The 9,562-nt window shown below is 40.8% G+C and overlaps 1 protein-coding gene across 2 annotated transcripts in view; it reads left to right on the forward strand.

Annotated features, from left to right (window-relative positions):
• Positions 1-1,044: 1,044 nt before the first annotated feature.
• stxbp6 (syntaxin binding protein 6 (amisyn)) overlaps positions 1,045-9,562 on the forward strand; it is a 64,738-nt gene continuing 56,220 nt past the window's right edge. The window contains exon 1 of one of the 2 annotated variants that reach the window (XM_046063449.1): positions 1,045-1,382. The gene's annotated coding sequence lies outside the window, so the exon portion shown is untranslated. The remainder of the gene's footprint in view (positions 1,383-9,562) is intronic. The other variant, XM_046063448.1, reaches the window with a different exon arrangement.

Genomic DNA, 9,562 nt, shown 5'->3' on the forward strand with positions numbered 1-9,562 from the left:
CCTCTGCTTGCTATGACAAATAATGATGGCTTAAATGCTCATCATTTCCCTCTGCAACATGTTAATGATCAGCTGCAAAGACCCAGAGGCAAAGAAACAGAAGCGCATAAAACTTGAACTATCTCAGATGAGGCAACGTTGTCCAAGTCTGGTCAAAATGAAGACAGAGCTTATAAAAGAAGCCAAATCTACCAGGAGAGGAGTTAAAAGCTATGTAGGGAGTTTGGGTGACTCACAACCAACCAGCCAAGCTAAACATTAGACACACACACACACACACACACACACACACACAGTTTCACTGCCTCTGTGTGTGTGAATTCCCTGGGAACAGATTTCTGTTGGCATGGCCCTAATAACAAAAGATGGTAGTCACCAGCTGCCGGCTGTTTGGGACAGTCCTGAACATTGACACCTCCCACACATCCAGCAGTGAGCTATTGGAAAAGATTCAAGTAGTGTCAACTTGTCTAAACAAGCAATTCAAAGCGGTGAAGCTACTTTTTAATGGTGACCTTGGGGAATGCCCTACTGTTCATTAAGTCATCTTGTGGTACGCCTACTATAATCTGACATATTTAAGGTTTGATTCACAGAGACTACTTAAAACAGCCCAATGTCTAATATTCCCATAGGATGTGAAAGTGTCACGGTTAATATAAGTCTAGTAATTTACCAGTTAGCAAACAGAATTTTTCAGCTTCCTATTCTTATCATGTGCCTATTGGAAGTTGCTGTTGTAATGTGGCTTATGTGATGTTTGTATGGTGTATTTTTTATAAAGACAATAGTCAAGTTAGCTTAAATCATCTGGAAACAAATAGCCTCTTTAAGTAAGTTTGAGTTTTGATCCTAAAAACCCTAATCAGGCTGCTATTAATTAAACGTCATAGATGGAAAATTGTGCTATGATAAACTTTACTATAGCAGCCCAGAAACATCAATTCAAAGCCTTCATTTACCATTTAGCTTGGGGGCTTCTTCTTCGTCCCTTCGCACTTCAAAGAGACTCCCAAACCGTGCAGATGTGAAATGCTTGCTACGTGGTGGTGTGACACCGTACGTGATTGGCGGGAGGGTTTGTGTGTCTGGGAACCTGCTACTGGTTTCCCAGTCCACACACACATACACACGCTCAGCCGCAGTCAGACAGATCGTCTCTCCGCCGAAACGGCAGCAGGAAAAGCAAACTCTCCTCCCGCCGCTAAGAAACTGGCAACAACTGTCGCAGAAGAGGTCGACGCGATGTCACACACGACATGCGACGGTTTAGCCTAAGAAGACAGCTAACAATAAGGAAGAGACTGCTGAAAGTGGATGAACTGTGACAGCAGCTGGAGAAATTTTGTGGACTGCACGTGGAAAGCTACGCTGAAACATAGGTAAGTAACGTTAACTCCAGACTGTACTTATGTTTTAGAAAATTGAATGTACGCTTTGATGTATTCTTAATGGGAAAAGTTTAATTGATGTTTTGTACTCACGTAAGAAGCGTTGTTTTCACGCTGTTGATTAGCGGTTGGCAACTATACTGCGTCAACAACCTTTCAGCCACTTTGCAGTAGAATCAGAACAAGTGCACGCGCGTGTTTAGCTCATTAACTCTTCGTGCACGTGCAGTTGTTGTACTATAAAACTTAACGTAGCTTAGCGTCCTTATTTTAAGATTTTATGAACTGTTTTGTGGTGCGGTTCGTGTTCAGGTGAACCGCGCATCCTTGTTGAGCCGTGGCCATGGTGTGTTGAAAAGAAAAGTAACGTATACTAAAGCCTTAAATCGTGTAATATTTGATCAGAACAAGTTTGGCCCCCGTCCTGTGTATGACTTGGAAGTGCAAATATTCCAGTGAAATTCCTGTAAGCCCAGACAAGTGAATGTGGGTGTTGTCCAACTTGAGCTGATGACTGTTATGATTGTAAGCTGCGCTTCTGTATCATCAAGCTGTTCTCATAAAGCAACATGACACACATATGATCAATAGTAACCTCATCATAATAAAATCCTTACTTAATGTCTCAAAATATGATGGGCACATTTTAAAGCTCTAGAAATGGTGTTAATAAACCGTATGGTAATCATCATTGATGCTGCTGTTTTCTCCAGAAAAAATAATCAATATACAAGAAATCTTAAATGTTAAACACACCATTTGGATCATCACTGGCAGTTGATTTTCTCTAAGTTTAACAGCACTTAGCAGTCATATAACCAGGCTGGAAACAGGGTTTTGCTGCTGTGTTTGGTGTGGTCTGCTTACTTGTGCTAAAACAGAACTGTCCTGAGATATGCTACCGGCCCCCAAACAAGCAAATTGCAAATTCATGTTCTCAGGTAAATCCCTGGCATTTCAAAAATGTCGTCTTTTTGGAAACATGCTTGTTTTGGCTGAATGGGATGGTGTGTTTTTGACATTATTCAAAGGATCCTTGGAAATATTTGAGTATCAACAAATATTGGAGGCTCAAATCTTTACAGTGTGAAGACCTGTACTTTGTCCTGCACCACATTTACATTTCTTTTACTAACTTGATTTTTATTTATTGTACATTTTTCTCTGAATTTTTATGCTCCAAATATGGTTGGGCTGGCCCTTTGCCAAATCCAATGATAGAAAAAAAGCTTGTTGTATTTAAATACCAGTATCTCTGAAGAGCAATTAAACACATGTCTCCACCGCTGTGTCTCTGTGACAGGTTGGGACCATGGGACCTAGAAGGCCGCTTGACTCAGATTAGCTGTGAACCTCTTGACCCTACCCTTGTGCCCCCCAATGGCATTAACTAACCAACTTTCATTAAAATCTTGCTTCTTCCTATGCATGATGTCAGAACCTAATTTGCTCTGGCACGCTATAAAAGATAAGCTTACAGGCCTACCTTTCCCCATACTTCACTGTCCAATTACAGTCAGCATAATTTAAACTGTCGAGCTGGCTCCCTCCTTGTGTGTCCACCATCTCTGCTTGTTCTGTTGCCAGAGAGGACAGATATCCTTGAAGGCAGACTTAAAGACATGAAGAGCTGTGTTTCTTTAGTGGATCATGTAATGAAAAGAGGAACAAAAACCAGCATGTCTATGTCTCTGAAAAAAACGACACTAAGATTTGGAGTCCCTGAGGTATCTGAATCACTGAGACTGTGGCCGCGCTCCCTGCATTACAGAAATCTTGACACTTCTGTTTTGTAATACATTTAATGTAGAAGTAGTTAAGTTAGGCACATTGCTGGCAGTTTACCTCAGAACGTTTACAGATTTAGCTCCAATTATATTATCTAAATATTTTAATCTGGCACATTGCTGTTGCTTTTAGCTTATCCTTATGCAAACCATTTGTACATTCACTTTTGTATGCCTCAAGCCATGGCCCCAGTATATAATTGAGTCATTGTGGTAATGATTGCTGCAGTTGTATTCTATTTGTGAGTGCTCTATGTTTGCTTTTCTGCTGTTTACCCACCACTGTTCAGCCCCTCCCAAATGTTTTATTGCCATAAGGTGTTGGGCTATAATGGATGAGCTCATTTGGGGGCCTAGCATGTCATTCACTGATTCATGGTTAGCCCATGCCTCCCTGGCACTACTTAATGGATGGATTGGTCCTTCCATATCTTTGCTTTTTGGAGGGAAGAGAGTAAGGTCCTATTAAGCCTGCTTCTGTGATGGAGAGCTATTATTAGGGCCCGAGAATGAAACATGCAAGGTCCCTATTGGAACTGAAGGATTTTTTTTTTTCTGTAAAGTAATCTTATTTTTGGGGGCCTAGACATTCTCAAACTCAACAAACTTTGCACAAAAATCAGGCAAGGCGAAAAATTTTGTATTTTATGGGTCTCGCACATGGCTGTGGCAAAGTCGCTCGGTAGCATCCCCCTACAGAGCAGCCCCTGGCCGAAATTTCACGTAAATGAATGAAATTTCGGTTGCACATGTATCATGTCCAGATGCACAAAAAAGCCTCTTGGAGCAATACCCCACTCGCCACAGGAAGCCATTTTAGATTTAATGGTCATTTTTGGCAATTTACACACTTCATACTTTAACAAACTCCCCCTAGAGAATTAAACCGATGGACTTCAAATTTTCACTGTGTGGTCTAAACCCATTGACGAGTAAAAGTTGTACAAATGGTGAGTTTTCGTCCACAAGCTTACCCGTGGCGTGGCGTCCAAAATCAAGCGCCACCGGCTGGCAACAAGAAATTTCTTACTCTATGATGGACTACTGCTAGCAGGTTGGCTATATCAACTTCAACTTTAGGCACATTTCACCTACATACACGAAATTTCTGGGCACATGTATCATGTCCAAATGTCATGGCCATTTTGAATTTTATGGTAATTTTTGGATGATTTACACATTCCATACATACAAAGAATTCCTCCTAGAGAATTAGTCCTACTGACTTCAGATTTTCACTGTCTAGTCTAATCCCACTGACACTTAAAAGTTGTAAATGGTGAGTTTTCGAGTAAAGCCATGCCCATGGCGCGGCGTCCAAAATCGAAGATTTGCCATGAAAGAGGAAGTTCTTGTAACATAAGTGTACATGCTCACATCTGCACCAGACTTTACATGCTTGATAACAGTCACGCCTCAAACACATCTACATGCCAATATTCACTTATAGTCGTAGCGCCAAGTGCTATGTAGCGCCATAAAGGGGACACAGGAAGTGATGATTAACACTTTTGTGCAGTGCGCGTGGCACAGCCACATCAGCAGAACTCTAGAATCTGCAACGCAGCTGCCTCACACCTCGACGCGCTACACGTGTGGGGGGCCCACCTAACGTTGCTTACAGCTTTAATTTTATGATCTCCATAAGTTTATAACATAAAATAGATATAAGAAGGATGTACAGTATGTATTCTTTTGTACATTGTCATTTACATTTTGTTCCTAAGTATACAATGTACATTGTTCAATTCAATTTTATTTATATAGCGCCAAATCACAACAACAGTTATCTCACAGCGCTTTTCATAAAAGAGCAGGTCTAGACCGTACTCTGATGTTATTTAGCCCAACAATTCCCACCAAGAGCAAGCACTAGGCGACAGAGGCAAGGAAAAACTTCCTTGTTGTCTTACAAATTTAGTCAGTTCCAGTCAGAAGTTTAGATGCAAAATACAACGTACATTAAAAACAGAAATGGCTGTGGCAGGATGAAACAATAGAACAATGATATTATGAGAAGGATCTTAAGCCTAAGATCTTATTTTCATCCTCTCTCCTCTCGTGCTCCTCATCAAAAGTGTTCCCCTCTTAAAGAGCATTTCATAAAAATTGCTGTAATGCTCCCTCGGGAATAAAGTGGCCTGGAAATAACAGCAGTGCCATCTCAGAATAGCCAATTATTGGTGCTTACATGGGTCACCCCATTCATTATCTGAAAAATCTGTTTCAACCCTATGCTGGGCACAAACTTTTCAACTGTGCGAAGCCTAGAATCTCTGTACTGTTTAAAAAGACAACCTTCTTTCCTAGAATTGATTGTCTTGTCAAAGTTGTCACACATAGAATAAACTGTTTAGTTCAGGCTTGGAGTTACACATGAAAAGACTCTTCATTTGGATTTGGTTGTGAGGAATCTTAGATGCCCTGCTGTCTCCAAAACATAAACAAGATCAAGTGACTGTTCACCTGAGTGTGCTAAAAGAAAGCTTTAGGAGAGGAAACCGCTCAGAAACCAGGGTATCTGCATGTCAACAGAAAAGAGAACAAAACTAGATGCTGAATTTGGAAAACAAATGTGGCAGCACTGCTTGTCATTTCTGTTGGGAGAGTTTGAGATAACTTTAAAGTAAGCACTGCTTCAGCCCTGTGTACTTGTTTTCAAACCCTGTCTTTACGTACTACAACAGCATAGCAGATTTGACTAAATCAAGCATATTTGAAGATGTCCAGATGTCTAAGATGGCAGAAAAACTTTGTTAATGAATTTTGCTTTTGCCTTTTGGTTAAAAACGTGGACAGCTAAATTAGGCCTGAAGTCTTAGCCAGCTTGTTGTGAGAGAGAGAGAGAGAGAGAGAGAGAGATATTTTTTAATACACATACTTACCGTTTTATTTATTTTAATGTTTTATATATATATTTTTACGCTTACTGTTTTATTTATTTATTTTATTTTTTAACACACAAACACGCTTACTGTTTTATTTATTTATTTTAATTTTTAATATTTCTTTTTTTGTTCTTTTTTTTTTAAACACAAACACACATACGCTTTGATTACTTTACACTTTGTTTAATGAAATGTATGGGGCTGATTGTTCTTATGTTGTGTGTATATATGATGCTTTGGCAATGTTGTTATTACATTCATGCCAATAAAGGAGAGAGAGAGAGAGAGAGAGAGAGAGAGAGAGAGCTGTTCCATTCCCAAGTACCGTTTTGGAGTAGTGAATTGTAGAAACACTGCAAAAATGAATTTCATGTCTTGTCTTATGAAAGAGACAGTTTTTCCTCAGCATGAACTGGAATGTGTAGTTTAAAACATAATAATTCTTGGTGTTATTGGCCCTTATTGACCCACATGATGTTTAAATGTGTTTACAGTGCATGTCAAGACTGAGTTTTGTCTGTTATTAGTGGTTAGATTCTGCACTAACGTAGGATTAGATTTTGATACTTCAGTCTGGCATTGATACAAAGCCAGCAGGTTGGACACAGCGTAATCTGTCAATTATTTTATGAGAGGTAACATTCACCATCTGTTCATGTGGCGATGTTGGATACCGCTCATTCAAAGTGACACTGTTGTGTGAAGTCACTCCCTAAAGATGTAGTCTATGAAGATGTGTGCACTGTGGGAGGTTTTTCTGTAAAAATCAAGGCCTTGTACAGAGCCATGAGCCTACATGAAAAACATGCATGAGAGGCTGCAGATGAGGCAAGGTGTTTTATTTCTTTCATGTATCTTTGGGAGTGCAGTGTTGGATGAAAGAAACTTTATCTTTGAATGTCAGTCAAATGTGAGTGGGAGGAGTTGATACAGGGTATGAATTTCTTCTAGAGGAGCATTATATTATCTATTTTCGTTGGTTATCTTGCCAAATATCATTATGTTCCAAATTTTACAATGGGATTCCATCGTACTTATTCAGCTAAGGTTTTGTCTACACTCCAGCTGCAAGTGATGTCTCGAACAGCGCTTTCCCTCTTGATCTCTGCTGTTGATAGATGGAGTGTAATTGTTGCCGTGTTACTTGGATGCAGAAAATGCTTGTTTACACAACAGTGTACCTGTATGCGTTTGCTGAAATGTTTAGACTGCTCTTTAGATTATTAGTTACATAAGTTATAGCTCCAACTCAGTGGTGGGTACTGCTATGTGACAATAATATTCATTGCAGATTAATTTGTTGTTTATTTTCTTGTTTAATTGATGAGTGGTTTGGTCTATAAAATGTCAGAAAATGGTAAAAAAAAAAAAAAGAAAAGACAAAGGCGATCAGTGTTTCCCAAAGCCCAAGATGGCATCCTCGAATGTCTTGCCCACAATCCAAAGATTTTAGTTTACTGTAATAGAGGAAACCGGAAATTAATCACAATTAAGAAGCTGGAAGCTGGAGAATTTACTTTCTTTTTCCTTTAAAAAATTGATTATCAAAACAGTTGCCGATCCTTTTTATTAATTGTTAACTAATCGATTAATCATTGCAGCGCTATGCATGCACACATACATTTTTGCCTAACCCCTGCCCTTACCTTAACCTTAATAAAAACAAATTATTTTCTCATTCTTACGGTCCAAAGCTAATTGGTACTGTCAAAGACATGGCACGCACACACATACACACAGATCCTACATTGTCACTGTCGCACTAGGCTTGAGTTGTCCTTCAGTCTGCCTTAGCTCACTAGTCCACACCCATACTGCAGAGCACTACCTCATATCTAAGAATTGATTTCTGATGGCTAACTATCTAAATGATGATCACACCAGCTGCTCTCCAAAGGAAATTAAAGACTTCAGTTCACTGTGATAAGGCCCATGTCATCCACCTGTCTTTTAGGCCCCTTACCTCAGCTTCTATAGCTTCTGCTACTGTGGCAGGTTCCTGGGCTTGTGAACACAAGCTGGAGCTGCGTTGATACTAACAGAAGTGGCTGTGCAGCTAAATCAAAGACCCCACTCCAATGAGGTCCCAGGAGAGCTGTGAGCACTGACTGAACACATTTCACATTAATACACTGAGCAAGTGTATTAATGTGGGGGGGTGGCAAGGGAATGAGTGGAACAGTGCTGCCATTTTGACTGCTTGACAATACACAGCCTGCAGTTAATGAACTGTTTATGAAAGGAGCTCTGCTTGGAAATGGGGTGATAAGCAGCCGTGAAATATATGTACGTCGTTTTCACTGCCACAGCAGCTCTTTGGCTCCATCCGATACAACTGCTCAGCCCTTCACTGTGAACATTGCATAAGACTGCTCAAAGTCAAACCAGAAGCACTGCATTCTAGCTGGCTACATTTCACTGCCTTAAGGCTCCTGTCTGCCTCCTCCTCCTCTTCCTCCTCCTTGTTTTCTTCCTCGCATCCCCCATTCGCCTATCTCTCCTTCTCGTCATGCTTCAGTGGGCCACCTGAGGCAGGGGGGGATATGCGCTTCCCTTTGCCTGGTGACAGCTTGCAGGGAGATGTGGGCAGCCTTCTCAGCTGGAGGAAGTGGGGGAGAGAAGCTACAGATTAGGGCTTCCACAGAGAGGACCTCTGCTGGGCTGATTTGCTACTAGAGAGCGACAAAATCAGTGACTGTTAACAAATAACCTTGATTGTCTTTTTTTTTTTTTTTTTATTCATTATACCATCCAGAAATTGAGAAAGGGAGGGGAACTTAAGGATGGAAACCGAGGAGGAAGGGGTGAGCTCACTTGGGGAAGTTACTGTGGCTGTGTAAATGAGTATGAATTCAGATGTGTACAATATGTACACTCACCTAAAGGATTATTAGGAACACCATACTAATACTGTGTTTGACCCCCTTTCGCCTTCAGAACTGCCTTAATTCTACGTGGCATTGATTCAACAAGGTTTATTCTTTAGAAATGTTGGCCCATATTGATAGGATAGCATCTTGCAGTTGATGGAGATTTGTGGGATGCACATCCAGGGCACGAAGCTCCCGTTCCACCACATCCCAAAGATGCTCTATTGGGTTGAGATCTGGTGACTGTGGGGGCCATTTTAGTACAGTGAACTCATTGTCATGTTCAAGAAACCAATTTGAAATGATTCGAGCTTTGTGACATGATGCATTATCCTGCTGGAAGTAGCCATCAGAGGACGGGTACATGGTGGCCATAAAGGGATGGACATGGTCAGAAACAATGCTCAGGTAGGCCGTGGCATTTAAACGATGCCCAGTTGGCACTAAGGGGCCTAAAGTGTGCCAAGAAAACATCCCCCACACCATTACACCACCACCACCAGCCTGCACAGTGGTAACAAGGCATGATGGATCCATGTTCTCATTCTGTTTACGCCAAATTCTGACTCTACCATCTGAATGTCTCAACAGAAATCGAGACTCATCAGACCAGGCAACATTTTTCC

The sequence above is a fragment of the Micropterus dolomieu genome, linkage group LG11, assembly GCF_021292245.1.
Source record: "Micropterus dolomieu isolate WLL.071019.BEF.003 ecotype Adirondacks linkage group LG11, ASM2129224v1, whole genome shotgun sequence".
Classification (NCBI taxonomy): domain Eukaryota; kingdom Metazoa; phylum Chordata; class Actinopteri; order Centrarchiformes; family Centrarchidae; genus Micropterus; species Micropterus dolomieu.